A 22,554-nucleotide genomic window follows, 5' to 3' on the forward strand; every position below is an offset into this window, starting at 1 on the left:
AATGTATTTCACTTTTTTGCTGTGAAAAAAAAATCACATAACTCTTAGTTGATTGGAATAATTGTGCTTTTAGCTCAGGAAACTGGGCAGGGCTCTGTTTGGCAGTTCTTTGAGGCTCACTGGGCCTCACTCATGGGACTTAGTCACCCTGTGGAAAGTTCAGGACCAGCTGGTCTCAGATGATCTGATATAGCAGTCCGTGCTGGCTGCTGGTAACTCACTGCTGGCTGGGGAAATGGGATGTCTCAGGTTGGTATGAGCTAATGCAAACAGTGGTGTGTGTGAAACAGCAAGATGGCAAAGCCTTGTTCTCTTGTACCTCATTTAATATTGCCCCACTGACCGAACTGGGGCACACAGTCTAGCCAAGAGGCAGTGTGCCCACCCCACCACAGGGATGCAGAGAGATGTAAAGAAATCAAGACCATTGCTACAGTGGTCTCCCCACAACTCAAATGTCTCATGCAGTAGACATATTCTGGAGGGAAATCATGAGAAGCCATGCTGTGATGCATGGCTCTGTCAATCAATTACCACTCCTGGGCCAAGTTCCCCTCCCTGACTGTCTATAAATAAACATTTTCTAAAGCACATCTGTATTAGTATTAGGTTCTCTAAAGAATGAATATATATATATATTTTACATCTATTTCTTCAAGGTGAGAATACATATATATGTATATATACATTAAAAAAAGATTTATTAGATTGTCTTATATGATATGGTGAGGCAGACCAACAATGGCTGTCTCACAGTGGAGAAGTGGAGAATCTAGTATGAGGCCGATGTCTCACCTGGTGTTGGAGGCCTTGAGGATTCTCCTGATCTTCAGTCTATGCTGCAATTCTGGGTGAGATGCTTCTATGAAATATCAGTGAAGGAATGCTGCAGCAGCAGGATGGATGGACTTGCCAATGAGAGTGAGGGCCAGCAAGCAAAAAGCAGCTTCCTTCTTCCACATCCTTCTATCTGGGCTGCCGCCAGAAGGTGCTGCCCAGTTAAGGGGGACTTCACTGCCTCACATGATTTGATCAGGAAAGTCCCTCCCAGGAGCACCTGGCAGCTTGGGTTTTAGTTGATTCCAGATGAAGTCAAGTTGACAACCAAGACTGGTCACCACAACGGCTATTCTCACTGTTCTGTTTTTCCAGTGTCCACATGTTTGTGCCTCAAGGGCAAGGGTGTGTGGCTCTAGCAGATACTGTGTAGACTGCAAAGCAGCAAGCTCTTACCGCCTAGTCATCTGCAGAGAAAAAAGTGCTGAATGCTGCTGGGGGAACAACACAGGAAGATGTATGTCCGTGGCAGGTTCCAATGCCATGCCAGTTCCTTCTCGGCTTGGTTTCTGGGCATTCAACAGCTCCCTTGTTTTCCTGCTACCTAACATTGTATGGCAGATTTTATTTTTATTTTAATAGTGTTATTTTGTTCACTATCCTAAAAGGTCTCAGTTAGGAGGGCTTGTGGAGACCTGTGGCCTACTATGTTGACACAAGCAGTATTTGAAAATATAGTTGGGCCTGGTGGTATAGCCCTCTTCATCCACATGTTAAGGAGGCTGAGGCAGGAAAATTACAAGTTCAAGGCTCATCTGTAGTGTGAGTTCTTAGGCCAGCTTAGGTAATTTAGCAAGATATTGTCTAAAAATAAAAGGAGGGCGCAAAAAGAAGGCAGGAGATGCATCTCAGTGGTATGTGGCTTGCCTAGTGTGTGCAAGGTCCTCAGTTCAATCCCCAGCACCAACAGAAAAATAAATAAATAAAATGATGGTCTACTATGTGAATAGTTTTATCTTTTAACAATAAAAGCTTGAGGACCAGGCATGCCTGTAATCCCAGAACTTGGGAGGTTAAGGCAGAAAGATCATGAATAAAAGGCCAGCTTGGGCTATATAGGTTTAGGCCACCTGGACCTCCTAGTGAGACCCTGTTACAAACAAACAAAAATTTTTTAAAAATGGAGAAAAAGAAGCAAGGGGTTGGAGGGCATTATTTATGAAAGATCACCCAGAATTGTGGACTCCTGAGGGAGCAGGGAAGAACCTTGTTGAAAAGTCGACATGCTGGTTTGTGGGCAAAAGCGTGAGTTTTGCTTTTGAATGTCACTGCAGCCATGAAGGTGCCATAAAAATGTGTTCTTTTTTTTTTTTTCCTGCTCATTGGGAAGAATTGAAATACTCCAGCACTAGGGATGTGGAACATGGAATATATTCTTCAGTGGTCAATCCTATGTTTTTACTTCTGTTTCAAAATTAAACATGCTGATGTAGAGCTATAAGTGGAGATGCCAATGGGCCCTGGAGGTCATCCAGGTGTATACTCTCAGGCCCCAGCAATGTAATTGAATAGATGTCTTCCTGTAATTCTAGACATGGCATAATGGCTCAGGAGGAAAATGTTGCCAAGAAAACCCACAAGGGCTGGGGAGATGGACTGCTGGGTAAAGTCACTTGCTCAAAAGCTAGATGACTTGAGTTTGAATCTTCAGAACCCATGTAAAAGCATCGGCAATCCCAGCATCCTTTACCTGGAGATGGGAGGCAGAGACCAAAGAATCCATGTAAGCTGGTGGGCTTAGGAAGCAGTGAAGAGATTCTGTTTCAAACACAGTGGAAAGGTGAGAACCAATACTTCAGGATTGTCCCCTGACCTCTATATGTACAGCATGGTACACACACACACACACACACACACACACACACACACACACACACACAAAATCCCTAAGTGCCTGCTCTCCATACTACTAGCCTCACTCTGCAAAGGGCAAAAGCCAGTTCTGATACTGTAATAGCTGGTTTGTGTAACCATAGGCACTTTCCTTATTGACAATATAATTGTCATCTGAATTCCTACTGTATGTTAGCACTATAATAAGTACTTTTTAAGTCTGCTTTTTTTTTTTCTCATGCAGTCACATGGCATCCTAGTCTCTATCCTTTACAGAGGCATCGTTGAGGCTCTGAGAGCTCATGTGACTCACCCAGGGTCCCCATAGCACGGATTCCACCTTAGTTGCTCTCCACTCATAGTTTATGCCATTGACCTTGGTGTAAATCTCCCAGCTGTTGCTATGGCCTGGTTGTCCTCCGTTCAGCCCTTCCCACTTCTTTCCTCTTTCAGATCTCTTCATTGGCTGAACTTCCAAGTATATTGCTGTGTTTTTAAATGACTCCTCGGTGGGGAGTGTTTTGTCGTACAGATGTTTGAGTTTGAAAGGGAAGAAGGACCAATCCCTGTATATTCAGTCCATGCAAACAGCTGGTATCAGGCTGCAGCAGTGGGTGAATATGAAAGTCAAGGGGTGAGAGAGAGAGAGAAAGAGAGGGGAGAGAGAGAGAGAGAGAGAGAGAGAGAGAGAGAGAGAGAGAGAGAGAGAGAGAGAGAGCTGTCCGTTCTATCCCAACAGGACTGCTAAGTTAGGGCACAACAAAAGGCGTGGTTGTTATGGAAACTGATTCTAGAATACAAAGAGATGATGTTGGGTTCTACCCAGACTCCAAAGGAAAGGTGCTTTCTTTGTCTGCAATTTATTGTTATGATTATAAAAGTTAGACTGGGTAAAAGGTACCTCTTATGTAAGAGTGACAAAACCCTCAAATCCCCGAAAGTAGCAGGAATGCAGCACCCAGCTAGGGTGATAGTAGGAAGGAGCCAGTGAAAGATTTTGGACTGAGAAGGGTATGTAGACAAAACAGGTCACCTGTCTGGACTCCCTTCTGAAGCCCCCAGTGCTCCCAGCTTGGCTGAAATTTGTCACCCTGGAGGGGTTTAACTGGCTAAGAAAAATAAATGGAAAAAAACAAAACCCAAAGCTATCCTGAGAGGCATGGCTTGCTGAGGTTCAGAGTGAGGTGAGCTACTGTATGTCCTCCAATCAGCGACCTTTTCACGCATTTTCTCGTGCATCTAGTTAACTCTGGAGTTGTGATTGCAGCCCATGACTGTTTCCTCGAGGTTTCTGCTGATGGAGAGGGGGTTGGAGCCCCTCCTGTGCTAGCAGGGCTCCTGAGTTTAAGGTTCCATCTGGTTCTTGGGCCAGGGAGGGTTGGTGTCCAAACACCAACCCACAGGATGAGCGTAGCCCACACTGCTCCCTTCAGACCATCTACCATGATGCCAAGGCAGTGTTGCCACAGGTTGTGTCTTTGCACACAGATCAGGAGCCTCGTGCCACAGATCCAGAGTCTCCTGAAGGCCATGCGATCTTGCCTATGGGGATACAGTTTCAGTAGACAGGCAAGTGTGTTTGAGCGCAAAAGCAGTATTTGTGCAGAAAGGGTATGTCTCCTGTTCCCATGGTGTTTCTGGAGTAGGCAGATGGCAGGCAACTGAAACCGAGACAGATAGGGCACGTGGAAGAGGCATAGACACCGACTGGCAGCTGAGAAGAGAGGTGATTCTACAGTGACACAGGGAAGTGTCTCAGTTCCTTTTCTATTACTGTGACAAAACACCATGACCAAGACAACTTATAGACTAAAGCATTTAATTGGGCTTCTGGTCTCAGAGGGTCAGCGTCCATGATGGCAGAACAAAGATATGGCAGCAGGAACAGCTGAGAGCTCACATCTTGATCTGCAAGTAGGAAGCAGAAAGGCACATTGGGAGTGACAGGAATCTTTTGAAATTTCCAAGCCTGCCCACAGGGACACACCTCTTCCAACAAAGTCACGCCTCCTAATCTTTCCCAAAAGCTTTAGTACCTGGGGCCAAGTATTCAAATCTATGAGCCTATGGGGGCCTTCTCATTCAAACGGCCACAGGGAGGGGTGCCTGGCGTCTGCTAATCCCACCAGCTGAGATTAGGACCACTACCATAATTTCTGAGCCAAATTTGAAGCAAGCTTTAATTAAATACTGGCCAGGATGATGGACTCTGGCCAGGACCATTCCAGGTTTCCCAGAAAATGACAAATGAGTCACATTTTGCAGAGGCTTAAAAAGGCAATCCCATAAGGCCACTGTCTTTATTTCCCATCAGGTCCAATCAGGGGCAAGCATTAGCCTGGATTAATCTTGTGTAGTCCAGGGTGACTTTGAACTCATAGACATCCAGATGGATCTCTGCCTCCTGAGTGCTAGGATTAAAGGTGTGTGCCACCACTGCCTAGCCTCTATGTCTAATCTAGTGGCTGACTCTGTCCTTTGATCTTCAGGCAAATTTTATTGTTATAGTACAAACAAAGTATCACCACAGATGTGTGCCAGGCTATCCTCATCCCTGCATGTAACCTGGGCCTTATGCTATACTAATTAGTGGGTGCTGATGTTTCTGTCAATGTTTTAAATAGTATAGTCCCTTGGGAAAGGAAGAAAAAGATGACTGTATTGAGGTGCCAGAGTGGCCATCACTTGGGTGGGAAGAGACTGGATTCAGACTTACTGGACCCAGAACAACAGCTGGCCAGCCTTGACTATATAAAAGGAAGCCTAGGACCCCAGCAAGAAGTTGATGAGCCTGTGAGTCCAGTAGTGGGAAGTTTTGCTGGTACCTCTAGAGTGCTGGGGGCAGACATGCAGCCTCTAAAACCGTGACACTCTCAAGTGCTCCCACCAGCCTCTTGCTCCGCTCCTTCTGCTGTAGAACCTTTGTGTCTGTTGACCTTCTGTGGAGATCATTTCCAGGAAGAAGATACAATGAGACCAGATCTGTTAGGCAGACAAATTCTCATTTCAAATTGAATCAGACGCATCCTCGATGCATATCTCGGTCTATGGTGAGTTTAGTTGGCGAAGGTCATTCTCTGCCGTTTGGATTAAGCTGGGGCAGCACTGGAGGATGGCAATGGAGTTTAGGCCTTCAATGCTGAGAGGCAGAAGGTAGGGCTCTACAGCTCCACCAAAGGCTGTGACTGTCATCTTGCATTTCCCTGGAGACCCTTCATCCTTCACATGGACCCCACATTCCATCGTAATGTGATTTCTTTACTTACCTTCTTACTCACAGACCTGTTTTTAGAGTACTAATTCTACTGGGATATGCGTCCAAACTTTCTTTCCTCAGACTTGTCAACTGCTGAATCTGTAGCACAGGCAGAGCACTGTGCTATGGGGTTCATGTCATTTTGTAATGGTTCTGCCGTAGCTCAGGCTGGCTGGACACGTGCAGTCCTCCTGCCTCAGCTTCCCAAATTCTTGGATTACAGGCATGCCACTCCCCTTTCTTGGTTGTCCCAGGTGTTTCAGGCCTGACCTTTGAACCCTCTTAGAGCCACACTCCTGGGGTCTTACACCATGCTTGTGGCCTCTGCTTCAATGTGGGACGGCCTTGCTCATGGCCAACAGACCTTGCAGAAGCATTCTCTCTCCAGGACTTGTTTGCAGTGCAGTGATCTGAAACTCAGTGGCCACCATTCCCTTCCTAAAGCCATTTGCAAGAATTTTCTCTGCTAGAACCCAAACGTGACATCGCTGTGAGGAATCTGCCTTCTATGGAGGCATTTTCATATAAATAAATAAACAATAACAGAGCTAGCTAGCTAGCTAGATAGATATGAATACATTAGTTACTATGAGTGGCTTACATGCAAAAACATGATACTTGATCCTGGTAACACACAATGTGAAGATAATAACCCCATTCTGTCTTCTGGAACTTTCTTCCCTATGGTTAATGAAAACCTGTTCTTCTAGGCTTGCTTTAAGGGGTTGGGCTGGCTCTGGTTTTCTCTTTATGCACATGTGCCACATGCAGCACACACACACACACACACACCACACCACACTCCACACACACGATGCGTCTGAACACACTCCCTCAAAGGATTGTTAGCAAACCTGCTGATTAGCTGGCGTGCCGTTGTCTCCCTCCATTGATTCTAATTGAGCTATTCAGAGTCCTCAATGCCCTGGTAGAGAATTATTCTTACACTTTGTAATAACAACCATGCAGATGAAAATATGAAAAGGCATTCTGCAATGGGTAAGCACTCTGGGTTAATTTCGGCACAACAGCCCAACGTACAAACTCCACACTGCTGGTGAAGGAGCCCGGGCTGTGCATTCACTGGGTGAGGTCTTCTCATATTTTGCTTACAGATGTTCCAAACAATGCCATGTTTATCATTCTATTCAAAAGCCCTTTGAAGTCTCCTCAGCCGAGTGGCACCAGAACCAAAGGCAAGAAAGGGGCCAGGCCACTGTCCCCCCTCGGAGCTCATATGGTCACCAGGACAGCCTGAGGCTTATGCACGTCAGCAGACGAACTGCCCCACAGAGGTGCCCAGTGGGAGCTAGGTCTGCGAGCAGCTGAGAATGGCAGTCTTTCTGTGACCTTGCAGTGGTGTTTGTCCCCAAGGGACCCTCCCCAGCCTGTTTCCTCTCTTGTAAAGCAGGAGTGAAGCTACTTTCTCAAGCCAGCATAGTGGTTGGTGATTAAGTTCTTTTAAGTTTTATTTTATCAATGTTTTGTGTGCTGTGTACATGCGAGTGTACGTGGTGCATGTGCCTGGGTGTTCATGTGAGGAGGACATCAGGTATCCTGTCCTATCATTTTCTGCCTTATTCCATTGAACCTGGGGCTCATCGAATGTGCTAGGCTAGCCAATGCCAGTCTCCACTTGTCTCTGTCCCAAAGTGCTGGTGTGATGGGTGTGCTCAGCCATGCTCAGCCTGTGCCCGTGTGTGCCGGGAACCTGAACTCAGGTTCTCATCCTTGCACAGTGAATGTTCTTACTCACGAAGCCATCTCTCCAGCTCCCTGATTTCTTATTGAAAATAAAATGACTTCAGAGCTGGGAGATGACTCAGTGGATAAAGGTGTTTGCCACCAAGCCTGACAACTTTCCCTGGAACGCACATGGAGGAAAAAGAAAATCAACTCACACAAGTTGCCTTCTGGCTTCCACATGCCTTTCATAAGTTAAATAAATAAATGCAAAAATGTTTTAAAAGGAAAACATTTCAAATCAAACGTGTCTTAGAAAATCTGGGAGTTGCCTTGGAGGCAAGAAAGCTGAATAGGTATAGGTATAGGCATTGGTATAGGTATACGTTAGGTATAGGTATAGGAATTGGCATAGGTATAGGCATAGACATAGGCATTGGCATAGGTATAAGCATTGGTATGGGTACAGGTATAGGTGTAGGAATAGGCATAGGTATAGGCATTGGTATAGGTATAGGTATAGGTATAGGTATAGGCATTGGTATAGGTATAGGCATTGATATAGGTATAGGCATTGACATAGGTATAGGCATTGGTATAGGTATAGGTATAGGTATAGGTATAGGTATAGGTATAGGTATAGGTATAGGCATTGGCATTGGTATAGGCATTGGTATAGGTATAGGTATAGGCAATGGCATAGGTATAGACATAGGTATAGGCATTGGTATAGGTATAGGCATTGGTATAGGCATTGGTATAGGTATAGGCATTGGTATAGGCATTGGTATAGGTATAGGCATTGGTATAGGTATTGTTTTAGGTCACAGTACTTGGCTTGGCAGGCTGAGTCAGCCTCTGCCTATGCACATGGCCTGACACCTGAACTCTCGTTTCTCTCCCCCACTTCTGGGCTCTCATGGATCTTTTCCCACCCTTTCCCAAGTGCCTGTTACTGTCTCCTGAAGCTTCAGAGCTCCAGCTGAGCATTAAGTCAGCCTTCCTCCGTGTGTGTAAAGCACTCAGTGTGTCTTTTCAGTTCAAGGTAATTTCTGCAGTGTTTGGGTGGAGGTGCCGAGGCTGCGATTCTTCCAGGAGTTAAGGGCTCCATTCTTCAGAGGAGGGAGGCGCTGGAGCAGAGCTCGTCAGGTGCTGGAAAACTCCTCGATCCCTCTCAGACTGCATTCACTCTCTGAGTGCGTAGTCAGCCTCATTGTACCTTTGTCAATGCCATAAAGGAAAATCACCAAGTTATTGACACACCTCCCCACATGCGAGAATCTTGGTGTTCACTCCTGCAACGGGCAATTTGGTGGCTTTTTGTCACCCTTATTTGAGACATAAAATTGGGCCTTGAACTTGTCACGAACAAAATGGAAATGCTTTTCTCTCGCTCTAAAAAACAAGGAGGAAGAAAGTTCAGAGGCCAGGGAGCTTCAACTCACAGTTGTAACCCCCAGGACCTCTAACCCTGTGCACCTACTATTCAGTGAATAGTCCCATTGCCCAGATGACTGCAGCATACGTAGAGGAGGAAAATACAGTTTATTCTGTTTGAAACCTAGTCACCCCTAACAATAAACTTGGCTCCTTGACAAGTGGCATCCCTCCGGGCTGTCTGTCTTCTTGGCTTAGGCCATGGGCACATGACAGCATTTCAGGCCCAGAAGGGGCTTTAACCGGCTCCTAGTGTGGTGGTTTTCAAAGTGGAGGCCCACAGCATCAGGCTCCGGAAAGCTGCTGGGAAGTTTCTACCCACAGCGAAGTATGTGCCCTAGATGGATTTTAGCTACATACAAACTGTCACAATTTGGCCCTAGCTGTATGTTGGAGTCCAGCTGGATATTCTGTGTAAAGTGGCTCTTTAAAATGATTGACGTATACAGAGACTCCTTGTTTCGTTGGGGAAACTGAGGCCAAGAGTGCTCTAACGGTGAGACTGGTGGAAAGGGGCCGACAGCTCACTTCGCTTCTCAGACACAGCCTTGCTGAGCCCTGAAAGGGTTTTAAACACTTTGTTCTGTCCTGTTAGGTGAGGCCTGCCATCAGGGTTCTAGAATGGAGGGGACTTTCAAGTTTGCAACGTGATGAGCTTAAGGCATTGGTATTTTTATCAGTTGGTCCTTGCCCATCTTTCTGTTAGGCTGGATTCCCCTCTCCCTTTATGATATTTATGATAAGCATTCTCCCTAATCTGTGTGGCATACATCCCAAGACTCCCCTTGGATGCTGGAGACTGCAGCTGATACTGAAACCTGCATGCATGTTGTAAAAACAAACAAACAAAAAACACAGTTCTCATCTTTTGTTTTGTTTTGTTTTTCGAGACAGGATTTCTCTGTGTAGTCTTGGTGCCTGTCCTGGATCACACTCTGTAGCTCAGGCTGGCCTCGAATTCACAGAGATCCATCTGGCTCTGGCTCTCAAGTGCTGGGATTAAAGGTGTGCGCCACCGCCGCCCAGCTCACAGTTCTCATCTTAAAGAGAATAAGAGATAGTTTATTTTGGAGCCATTATTAGTGACCACGGCCTGGGAACACAGATTTATCTTACCCCAAATTCCATGTTTCCATGTGGAAGCAATTTCACAGGGTTTTTATAGTTTTACAGACCGAAGATAGTCATAAATCAACTTTAAAATACATTGGTGGACACCCCAGAGAGGAGGGTACAGCAGGATGGGGGGAGCTATCTTACAGCCCCAAGATGTCCTCTGATGACGTTTCCAACTCTTGGATTGGTGGAAGCTAGTGCTCGGCTAAGTTTGTAGTTTCTGCGAGGCTGTTTCTTCGTTATCACGAGGTGTTAGTTCAGAAACAGAATGGGGCTGTTCCACAGGGCTGAAACCAGCCCAAGATAAAGCAATTAGCCTCTGAACCTACACGATGCTAACCTCTCCACAGCACTGAGATCCCAGGGGCCCTTCAGTCTCTGCAGGCAAAAATGCTGCTTCCGGGAGGTTTTGTTCACAGGCAGACCCAGCTTGTGTTTAGGAATCTTTGTTCACAAGCACTATAGTCTCAGTGCATATAGATTGGTGGTAGAATTCCATTTATAAATTAGGCACAGCAAGGGAGAAACACCTCAAAACAGGACCCTCAAGACAATAGGGTGCGGTTAAGTTATGTAAATGAGGGCTCTCGGGCACTCTATCTTCCTCCCCCGCTTCCCCCCCCCCCCCCATCATACTATACTCACCCTCCTTGTTTCTCTCAGTCTCTCCGGACTTCCCCTACCATACTCACCCTGATTGTCCCCCCCCCCCCATCTCACTATCGTCACGTCACCGTCACCTTCCTTTGTCGTCTTGACCCCGGAAACGGAAACTGCAGGTGACCCCATGGACAAGGTCCGGCTGTTCTGGGCTTCCCAGTGTACAGTGCTCATGACCAGGGTGTGCTTTTCATGCCGGCTGCTGTGGCTGGAAGTAGAGCTGAGGGCCTGACTGAAGAGCTTGCAGGGGAGTGCCTCCTCGCATCATCCCTTCAACCCCACCCTTTCCCAGCTGCTTCCTGCCAGCAGAGCCTAAGCACCTGACCTGGAAGAGTGCCCCTCACAGCTGCTTCAGCTCGGAGGAGAAGGCAAAGGCACCAGGCTAAGTAAAACCCCACCTTCCCTCTATGCTGCCCAGTCCAGGCATGTCCTTGTCATTCCCCTCGTCCTTCTTCATGGACTCTGACAGAGTTATGTGGTCTCTTTGTCTCATGGACATAAGATTCTGCTGTGTCTAAGGCCCCCAAAGCTGAAACACAATTGACCCACTTTCTCACACAGTTTACTAGAAATATTTAGAGTTTCGCTAAAATGCTTTAATCCAGTGTGAATGTCTGAGAAGAGGAAAATTTTCTTGTAATTTCAAAGAACTGAAGGCTAGCACACACCTTGCAAGAGGCACCAGGAGGCTGTCCTTGGGTGGCAAAGGAGCTTGATGACTTTTTCCTCACTGGATCCATGGCCCAGAGACACCAATTATGCATCCCCCTGTGACCTTGAGATTTTTGACCTTTTCTGGCTGGTTTGGCTAGCTGACCCACCTCTTTCTTTGAACAATTTAAATCCTTGCTAGGGCACAGGTCAGAAGTCACCAGGCCAGCAGACTAAGTAGTTAAGCATGTCTGATACTTGTGCATCTCTGAAGGTACCCTCCAAATGGGCCATTGAAATGGAGAATAATGGAAAGAAACCCTGACTGATGCAGGCTTTGTAACCAGTCCAAACTGTCCACTCATTGTCTCAGGATTATATTCTCAAAGATTTAGAAGGGAGATTAAGAGGAAGCTGCTAGGTTAAGCACTTCTTAAAATGTAATTGCAAAAGCCACTGATGGATAGGCCTGCCCTGAACTTTTCACATGACATGTAATGGGGCCATAATGTCACATGAGACCATAACCTTACTATGGCAGGAGTCAGCTTCTCTGGTGATTTTATGTGATGAACTGGGTCTTAATTACTTCCAAATGACTAACAGTTTTTATAGCCTTAGAATAAGGCTTCTTTGTTGTTGTTCTCTGTAAGTTATATTAAAAATAAATATCTGGGTCAATGACTATCCCACCTACTGAACAAAAATCACCTGAGGGACTCTTGCAAACACCCGGTCACCCACTGTGCCAGGGAAGCACCCAGGCACCTGAGTGGCCCCTAGAGGGGTCATGGCCATTTACCAGTGTCTACCTCCCACTGGACTGGAGCTACGGTTCTCAGAGTCCCCTCAGCTGGCAGAGAAGCCTCACCTAATGCATTCCAACCTCTAACCTATTAATGAAAGCTGTTAATTTCTTTTACAAGGTAACTAGAATTTTGAAAACTGCCTGTCAAACATAGCCAGGGCTCTGGAGCCACTTGGATGATCCTGGTCCACAGAAATGAAGAATTTTTTTCTTTGCCTAGTTACTTCCTAGAACTCATCTCTCCTGGGTTTTTTTGTTTTTGTTTTTGTTTTTAAATGTGTATACATGTGTGTGCTCATGCATGTTTATGAATGTACATGGAGGCCAGAGGATAGCCTTGGGTGTCATCTCAAGACACCATCCACCTCCTTTAAGGCATCAGTGAGATTAATGGTTAGCCCTCAAGCCCAGTGGATCTCTCTTCCTGTGTCTCTGAATGCTGGGGTTACCAGCATGTGCCACCATACCTGCCTTTTTCGAGTGGGTTCTGGGAATTGACCGCATGTCCTCATGTTTTTGTGTCTAGTACTTTACCAATTGAGTGGTCTCTCATTCCCCAGCCCCAGATGAGTTTTAAAAGTTAGATGGCACATCAGAATATTTTCTGTGGATGAAAATTGTACTCATTAGCCCAGTATAAAACTATGTCCAGGACACTCCAGCTGGAAGATGGGCCTTTCTTGAATACTGTCCTTGTCATTCTGGCCACAGATGCTTCCTGAGGACCCAGAAGGAGCCTACTTTGTCCATTAGCACAGGGCCAAAGACCACCATGCTCTGGGCTGAAATGCTGGGGGACAGTTGGCCTTCCACACAGCAGCACCTGTTGGCGTTCTGGGTTGCACAGGACGATCAGTGAAAGAAGGTCATTCCAGGATGGATTTAGGCTTGTGGCTGCCTAAATGAACTGAACTTTGAACAGTCCTGCAAAGGGGTGTTTATTGATTGTTACATAAAGCTGTTTCTTAGGTAAAACAAGTTCCTTATACCAAAGCCCCTAATCTACTCTACATGTGTGTGAAGGAACTCATTAGTCCTTTTTGTGTACTGTTTGCAGTACTTCATAATGCAAGAGGTTCTGGGTGTGCAGGACAGTCTGGTGATGAGAGATGGGTAAAGGCCGTAGAGCTCCATCAGCAAAACAACTCTACAGATAACAGAAAACAGTGTTTTCCACAATGATCTCTTCAAGGTCAAAGTACTTCTACAAAACGATTCTTTCTGATGTTTACCCTAAATGCGTTGAAAACAACTGTTTCATTCTAATGTTTACCCTAGATAAAAGAATTCCACTAGAATTCCACTACAGTACTCGGTTCTTACAGATGGGGGGTTGGGCAGAGAGAAAGCATGGGAACACCCTGGAAGGCTTGTACACAAAGCAGTGATGTTTGCGTGAGTTCAGGTCTTTCACACAAGTGGCAGGATCTTCAGTGACTTGGGTCCACCCGTGAGCCTATGTACTTTGAAGCTGTGCTCACCGATAGTCCTGGCCATAGAGACTCGTCAACTACTGTAACACTAATGATGCTGTCAGTGGACCTATCTTCCCTGGGAGGCTTGACAAAAGGGCCTGAACCTGAGTATGTTTTTGTGCACAAGGAAAAACAACAACAACAAACCACCTTACTCCCTTTATCTTGTTTAAGACTTGTTTGGCTCTGTTTGATAGTTTGAAATGTTTTAGGGACAATTATTTGTCCCCAGTGAGACAGGTTTTAAAATGGACAGAGCCAGTGGGAATAGAGTGCAGGAGGATCTACAAGACTTGGGGTTTATCTTAAAATTTTTTTAAATTAATAAACTTTTTTTCCAAGCAATTCAAAATTGAACAGGAAGTGTAGAGACTTCCTATGTATTCTCTGCCTTCACACACCTACCAGCACCCCACTTTCCACATCCTGCTCCAGAAGGCTGCATGTGTTGCCATGGATACACCTACCCAGATAGGATACATTAAGCTTCTTCTCAGTGCCACACATTCTGTAGGTTAGATAAATATGTAATGGTTTATCCCACTGTGGCAGCATTGCACTGGATGGTTTCACAGCCCTGAGAACCTGGGCTCTGTCTGTCCAGCCCCCTCCGCTACTCCTTGACAACCATCAAACTGCACTTGATCCTGTCTCTGTGGGCTTGCCTTTTCCAGAATGTCCTAAAGACGGAGGCATGTAGCATGCAGCCTTTTCAGCTTGGCTTCTTTGCTTAGGAATGTGCATTGGAAGCTCCTCTGTGGGGCTGAGATTTTCGTCAAACAGACACAAACTAGACTTAGTGGGAAGAGAGGAACCTCAGCTGAGGGATTGCCTCCATCAGATTAGCCTGTGGGCAAGTCTGTTGGGGGTACTTTCTTGGTTAATGATTGATGTGGGAGCACCCGGTTCACTGTGGGTGGTGCCATCCCTGAGCAGGTGGGCCTGGGCTGTGTAAGAAAGGGATCTGAGCAAGCTATGGGGAGCCAGCCAGTAAGCACTAACACTGTTCCTCCCTGGTCACTGTTTTAGTTCTTGTCTCGAAATTCCTTCCCAAATTCTTTCAGTGATGCTTCCTAGGTATGGGGGAAAAAAACAAAACAAAACAAACATAACTAGAAAATACTTTGAGAAGAGTCCAGGAACTCTGAGTCCTGAGCAACAAGAGGCAAAGGCCTCCCGGTGACTTCAGAGAGGTCTAGAGGAAGCCAGGCTTTGCCTGGGATAGCTCAGAGTGGGTTTTGCCTGGATGGCCTGCAGTGGGCTGTCTCCTGCCTTGAGAGGACAGCAATTGTACACATCTATCTGCTGCCATGGACCCCGTGAGGTCTAGTAAAACTTTTGTGGGACTTGGGGCTGCATACTAGGAAAGACAGACGAGGGTATTCAAAACTGTAGCACTCCACACCCTGCCAGCTTTTTGCTCTGGCTGCCTCACCCCTGCTGTGAGCCCTCACTGGACAGGGCTCTATTGCTTGTGGCCTTGGTTGAGCACGTGGCTTTGGCTGGGCATGTGCCTTTTGAAGAACAGAAGCTCCAGAAGTGGGAACCCTGACTGCTTTGAGTCTGTACCACACAACCCTGCCAGAGGTGAACATGCAGCTGAGTTATGAGGTTCATTTCCCAGTTTGGACTGAAAATAAACTACAGAGACAAATGGTTGCACCATAACTATAGGCTCCTTCCAAAGGCATGGCAGAGCCGAGAGCTATGTGCAGGTGAGCTAGGGATGCAGAAGATTCACCCTGCGATTTGGACCAGTTGCAACAGAATGAAAGCTCCTTCGGATGAAGAATTGCACTTGGCAAATAAAAGCTGTGTGTCCCCACTGTGCCTGGGCCACTTGTGCAGTGGTCTGAAATGGCACGTCTCTAAATTGCTACCCATTCAACATCCTTAATGTACTTATAGCACAGGTACAAATGCTTTTAAAGATAATTCATGTATCCATCAGATATTGGGGTGGCACAGAAGACCGGTTTCTGCCTTCAGTGTGTTCATACTTTACCTAAGAAAAGAGAGCTTGCAGGAAAATAGAGCATGAGGTGGGTGTATAGATTTCCCATGTTACCCAACCCCTACCAGCACTTGCACACTTACCCTGCTCACATCTGGCATTGTTGTAGACACTTGTTTTCACTGATGTACTAACACTAGTATGCTACTATTAATGTCCCTGGTTTACATCAGGACTTACTGTGCGTGTGTGTGTGTGTGTGTGTGTGTGTGTGTGTGTGTGTGTGTGTATGTGTGTGTGCATGTGTGTGTGTGCATGTACGCTTGTGGGGGTATCTGCAATCTATGAACTTTGATCAATGTATAAGAACATTATTGACCATTATAATGCCATGAAGAACAGGGTCACTGCTCTAGAATGTCCTGTCTCTGTCTGTTCATGCCCAGCCCCACAAACCTTTTGTGACCACTGACTAACTGCTTGTTATGTTCTGGATTTGGGCCTTGCTGTTAGACACTGTAGTGTCTCCTTGTTTTGGTTTACAGTTCCTACTGGAATGGTGTGGAATGTCTTTCTCTGTGCTTCTGTGATCTGTATATCTTCATAACTGGAGGGCCAGAAAGAATGACTCTAGAAATGTGGTTTTCAGGCCTTCAAAGCAGGCATTTTATTCCACACTGCTGAGTGTTATCACTCACATCTTTCTCACTTACTTCTATTGACCTGAAAATGGCTTGTACTCTTGGTGCCCCCCCCCCCCATTGTTTGCTAACACTTCTGCCATCTGGACCCTGGATATTCTCTCTGACTTCACATTCTCTATTCCCTGGCTTTTCCATGTGTTCTCTTTACGCACAGATAGAGGTGAGAGACTTCTACCCCAGGCTACCATATTTAAACCCACAGTCAACCACACATACATCATATATGTACACTCCTCAGGGAACCATGGAAATACATTGCCCAGTTTTTATAACACATTTAATGATAGAATAATAAGGTCATTAAGGGCAATCAGTATTTTGTTCCAGCCTTGATTATAGTCCTGATTATAGTTTGCTGTCTTTCTTAATATGAACATAGAAGGAATAAGTAGTGCATCTCTTCCACCTTTAATGAGGACCGGCCTAGTCCTGGGCTGCAGTGGGAAACCTTGTCCACAGCCTGATTGCATATTGTTTACCCTATCCCCTCCTGGGTGGGGTAATCATGGCTCCTGCCATTTCCTGGAGAGGACATAGGGCTTAATCATGTAATTATGCTTCTGGATGGCTGTCCCAAACAATGTGAAGCATACTGTCTGCCACTCGTAAGAATAGCAGAGAAAGAATAGCAGAGAAAGTTTCTTTGGGTTCTCACTGTGAAGACACCATGGGGGTGGGGGTCGGGGGCATGGCTGTGGTGCCTGAAGACAACAGCTCATGGACAGATGGAGTTCGTTTTGGAGAGAGACAATAAAGCAGTGTAGATGTATCTGGGTTTTGCTTTTCCTCCTCTGCCTGTCCTTCCAGTGTCCACTCAGGCTGCAGGCTGTACTTTCCCAGGGAAGAAACTAGTCCAGTCGTCCCCAGTATTCAACCTGACCTGTACAATGGCCACAGTTCTACATAGCAATAGAGAGCTCTAGAAATGGAAACTAGGCTCCAAGGACTGGGGTCTCCAACCTGAACGTCCTTTACACCAGCTAGGACCAAAGACCGATCATGTAGGGGCTCCCATTGCTCCTTCCTTATCTTCCAGACAAGGGAGTTGTTCTAGTGTCCCCACAGGCATGTCAGGAGTGCACCTATCCAGTACAGTGTTCCTATTAAGGCCACATGGCCAGGCTTTCCTCATCCCTTCATTCAGAAGCATAGATGTGGACATGTTCAGCGCAGCAAGTATTGATTGGTCTTCCCTTCTCCAGCAAGCTCGCTTTATCCCACCACCAAGCTGAGGGTATCCCTCACATACCCCATTCCTCCAGCAGACTTCCTTCATGGCATTTACTACACTGCAGTGACCCTTTCCTGCTGGAGGAGAAGTCCCTTCAAAGCCCTGGTGCCATGTAATAAACACTGGATACATCAAACAAACAAATGAATGGCTTCGCAGATGAGCAGGCAGCGTCGTGATAAAAGACTCGGTGGCCTCATGGAGGAGACAGCATGCCTGTGATGAGCAATTCATTTATTCATTCTCAAACAGACTGGGGCACTTCATTCTCATGTCATGAAATCACTTTTATTGACACTTAAGATATCTGAGTGCAGTGTGTATTGCTGAAAAATGACTTCTAAACTGAGTAGAGGAGATCTGGAGGGAATTTACTCTTGGATCTGCCCATTCTCCACCTTCATGTAAGTAAGCGTTGGCTCTCTGTAGTGCCCCCTCTCTCCTCCCTAGAGTATGTTGGTCCCTCGTTACGCATGCTCACAGCCCTGTCGACTGCCTTTCTTACTCCAGTTCTTTCTGTGTGTGTGTGAGGGTGTATGCATGTGTGTGCAGGTCGGTGTATGTGTGTGGGAGTCAGAGGACAACCTCAGATTTTAGCTTCAAGTACACTGCTGACCTCCATTGAGACAGGGTCTCTTATTGGTCTGGAGCTCACCAATTAGGTTAGACTAATTGCCCGGTGAGCTCCAGGGATCTTCATGTCTCTGCCTGCCTAGAGCTGGGAGTTCAAGTGTGAGCTGGCATGGGTTTTAGGGGATGTCAAATGTCGGTCTTCCTTGCAAGCACTTCACTAACTGAGTCCTCACCCTAGCCCTGGGACTTTCATTCTTCGATTGACATCTATCTCCTCTCTCCCTTGTCCTTTAGAGCAGGACCCAGTATGTACTAAATTCTCAGTCAACTACTCGTGCTAGGTCCAGTAGGCACTCCAGCAGGTTCTGCACGAGAAAGAATGAGAAAGACAATAATTCAGATCTCAAAAGTGAGAAGGCCACAGGCTCTTCTTTTGCCACCATGATTCTAACACAGTGCTGGGACTCAGTACTCCTAAGAGAGACTCCAGGGTGATTTTACTTCTCCTCCTCTTCTTTCTTTCCTTTACCGTTTTTTTTTTTTTTGTTGCGACAAGGTCTCCCTCTGTAGTCCAGGTTGGCCTCAAACTGTCAATCCTCCTGTCCCTGTTTCCCAAGTGCTGATGTTACAGGGATGCACTTCTGTGCCCGGCTCATGTTGTTTTTCTAAACAGACTGCACTGAGCCGTTGCATCCATCTCCATATAACTAGCAGAGCTAACCAACTGAAGAGGTTTGTTTCATGTTACCTTCCTAGAATCCAAGTGTAATCCAACTTCTAGCCGTTGGAACACAGTTTTACAGTGGTAGCCTTCTCCCACCTCCTGGGACCCGTATTTTTAGTTTTCTGGAAGACATGCAGATTGGAACACAATGGCTCCGAAGAGATAAGACATCCCCTGAAACCCACCTGCAGGTCGTCTCTCTGTTCCTCAGCAGTCATTTGTCTCCAGGTCTGAATGCTTCTCTAGTGCCTGTATTGGCAGCTGAAAATGAAGTGCTAGCCAATGCCGGCACATTGTTACCACAGAATGCAACTGGCCACCACACGTTGTGTTCAGATAATGGGCAAGAGTAGAATTCATCCAAACAATTGTGCTCAAAGAGACCACACTGCAGAGTGAGCCATTTAAATGCTCCCATTGTACGATAGTCCTTTGTGGACCCTTCACTGGAAAAATAAAGGTTTAAAGGAATTTCATTTCTTAAAGAAACAGAACTTAGAATTTGAAATATGTTATGATATAGACCTGCCTCTTAAAACAAAACAAAACGAAATGAACCATATTACCATGGACTTCTGGATCACTTTTGTTGATTCCTGTGAGGTTTTTGATCACAGGACATACATGTGTCTGGACAACGAGGATGGTTATCTCAGGAAGCCACCAAGGTGGTGATGGGCATGGCACCCAGGGGCAGCAAACATGGCCGTCATCTTGCTGCTGCTCGAGAAAAGCATCCTCTCAGCTACCTCATGGGTTTGTTAAATGCATCAAAGAAGGTGAAGTATATTCATAGCATTGTGGCAGTGAAGAGAAGTGATTCAGCTCCTCTGGGGTCTGTACATTCCTATGGGAACCCAAGCTGTGCATCAGGGGTTAGGTCTTTCCATAATATGATGTAATTAGAAGTATTTGCTTTGTTATGTACCCATCTTTTAAAGTTTTATTTATATGCCAGACTCTATTTCAAGGAATAAAATAAAGTCCTAGGCTTAATGAGTTATTTTAAAAAAGGACATGAGCTTGAGATGGGAGCTGTGCTGTGTGGGGTAATGGGAGAGCAGGGAGGAGGAATAAATGGAAGGTGGATATGATTGTGTTTCATTATATACATGTATAAAATTCTCAAGAATAAACAAAAATTAATATAAAAATAAGCCAGGTATGGTGGCACATGCCTTTAATCCTAGCACAAAGGAGGTAGGGGCAAGTGATTTCTATGATTTTGAGACCAGCCTACTTTACATAGTGAGTTCTAGCAGAGCCAGTACTATATAGAGAGACCTTATCTCAAAAAACCAGATAAATAAATAAAAAAGTTCTGCCAGCAACAACTATTTCTTGCTTCCAGCTAAAGTTCAGAAATGTGGAATTGTCTTCAAAAGGCAACACAATATCATTTGGTGGGATGTCACATTTCTATTTTTTAGAAACTCTGTCTTCTTTTGAAGGAATACAGAAAATAATCCATAATGAATGCATCACCTTATTCATGTGATTAAATTTTAACCCAAGCTTAATTATAGAGAGATAGAAAAAAGAATTTTGCAGATTAGTGGTTGGCAGCTTGGTGTTTACCACCTATGATACTGTCACAGTGATGGAGGGGACAGTCACCAATAGCAAGTCAAGAGTCATGAGGCCATATTGGAACAGCTATGGTTCTAACATCTGGGCAGGATGCCAGAGAGGAGTCCAGGGTCCTTCAGTGAGTATAGCCAGGATTCTCTAATTTCATGAGCATTGACATGAGGACTTGGCACAGCACTTAACATTAGCTCATTCATGTGTGAAAAATCGAGGGCCTGCTTCGTTCCATGGTCTTTGGGGATTTCCTCAACAGGAGAGAATTGGCCAGAAGGCTGAGGGACACAGTGTGGGAATCTGTAGCCTAGACCAGGTATCCAAGCTCAAAGGCGAGCTGGGAACCTGCCCACAGCCTGGCTGCACTTCACACAAACATGGAGTTGGCAAGAATCTCACGCCATCCCTGCAACAGAAGCTTCCGTTGATTTCAAACCCTCACTTTCCTGGCTTTGGCAGTAAATGACTTCAAGTTCATCAACAAGTTCCCTTTTTTCTCTCCTACAGAAGAATAAAAGTTTTTACCCTTTTGAAAAATGCTCAAAACTTAGTAAAAAGAAAACTAATAACTTTTTGAAAGTAGCCAAAAGCTCTGAATCAAGTCATCAGAGAAGACCTACAGATGACATATAAGACATTTTCTGAGATGTTCAACATCATTAGTCATCAGACAAATGTAAATAAAAACCACATTCATCTGCTACTAGCATTCTGTTAGAATAGCTAATTTAAAGAAAATCATTGTCAGGGAGGAGACGGCTCAGTGGTTGAAAGCACTTGCCATACAAGCGTGAGAACCCAATTTGGATTCCCCAGGACCCAAATCAAGCCTAACACAGTAGCTTGAGTCTATAATCCCAGAACTCATACAGTGAGATGGGAGGCAGAGACAGGAGAATCCCTGGCAATGTGAAGGCAGCTGGCTTGGGATACTCAGCACAGGACAATAGAGACCCAAGATAGAAAGAGAGGACAGACACCCAAGGTTGTCCTCTGACTTCTTCATTTGTACGATGGCACCCACATACACTTGAACATACTCCCCTACCAGAGGTGAGAAAACAAGGACTAACAAGGATGCTGAGCAACTAGAACTCCTGAACGGCTGAGAGCAAGCACAGTGACGAGGCCACTTGGTAAAAACCACTTGGAAATGTCACGTAAAGTTTAGTATACATGAATCATATGGCCCAGGAAACCTATGCCTGTACATTTCCAAAAGAGAAATGAAAACTTATGTTTAGATTAAAAAAACCTATATAGGAATGTAAAGAGTATCTATTTCTATAACAGCCCCAAACTAGAAACCACTTAAATGGTTACCAGCAGGTGAATGTATAAGCAAATGATGGTATATCCATTCAGTGAAACACTACTTGGCAAAAAGCAGGGGGTGGGGGTGGGGGAGGACCACAGCTACAACAAAATGGGGAGCCTCAAAACAGGTATGCTCAAATACATTTTTCTGTAGGAACAAAAAAAAAAAAACAAAAACAAAAAGCACATGTATTGTGATGGCTGCATTTTGGTAGATCAGGAAAGGGTGAGAGATTAGCATTGAAAGGAGGAAATCTCTGGGAGCACCAGACCTCCATGTGGTGATTTTTTTTGTGATCTAACAAGTAAAGCTTGCCTGGAGATCAGAGTTTGGAGCTAGCCACTAGAGGCGAGGCAGTGGTGGCACACACCTTTAATCCCAGCACTTGAAATCTCATGCCTCTCTGATCCCAGTACTTGGGAGGCACACGCCTTTAATCCCAGCAGCTAGGGAGGAGGGAACAGGAAATGATATGGCTGGGTGGAGAGAGGAATATAAGGCAGGTGGAGACAGGAGCTCGGCCCCCCTTTCAGGTTTAAGAGTTAGTGAGGTAAGAGGTGGCTGTGGCTTGCTCCTTTGTCTCTCTGATCTTCCAGCATTTACCCTGATATCTGGCTCCAGGTTTTTATTATTAAGACCAACTGGGATTCGTGCTACACCTCCATGGCCATTATTGAGGCTATGTGAAGACTTGAAGGGAAGTGAATGGT

The 22,554-nt window shown here is 45.6% G+C and overlaps 1 protein-coding gene and 1 long non-coding RNA gene across 6 annotated transcripts in view; one reads left to right on the forward strand and one right to left on the reverse strand.

The window, feature by feature from the left end:
* The window catches only part of Msra (methionine sulfoxide reductase A), a 333,498-nt gene that overhangs the window by 158,327 nt on the left and 152,617 nt on the right, over positions 1–22,554 (forward strand). The gene's annotated exons all lie outside the window — the stretch shown is intronic.
* LOC131919317 (uncharacterized) lies at positions 799–3,330 on the reverse strand. The gene is made up of 3 exons (XR_009381219.1): positions 2,984–3,330; positions 2,528–2,595; positions 799–1,381 (listed from the first exon to the last, which is right to left on the reverse strand). It is a non-coding gene; the product is annotated as an uncharacterized LOC131919317 (long non-coding RNA).

Source organism: Peromyscus eremicus, chromosome 9 (assembly GCF_949786415.1).
Source record: "Peromyscus eremicus chromosome 9, PerEre_H2_v1, whole genome shotgun sequence".
Classification (NCBI taxonomy): Eukaryota; Metazoa; Chordata; class Mammalia; order Rodentia; family Cricetidae; genus Peromyscus; species Peromyscus eremicus.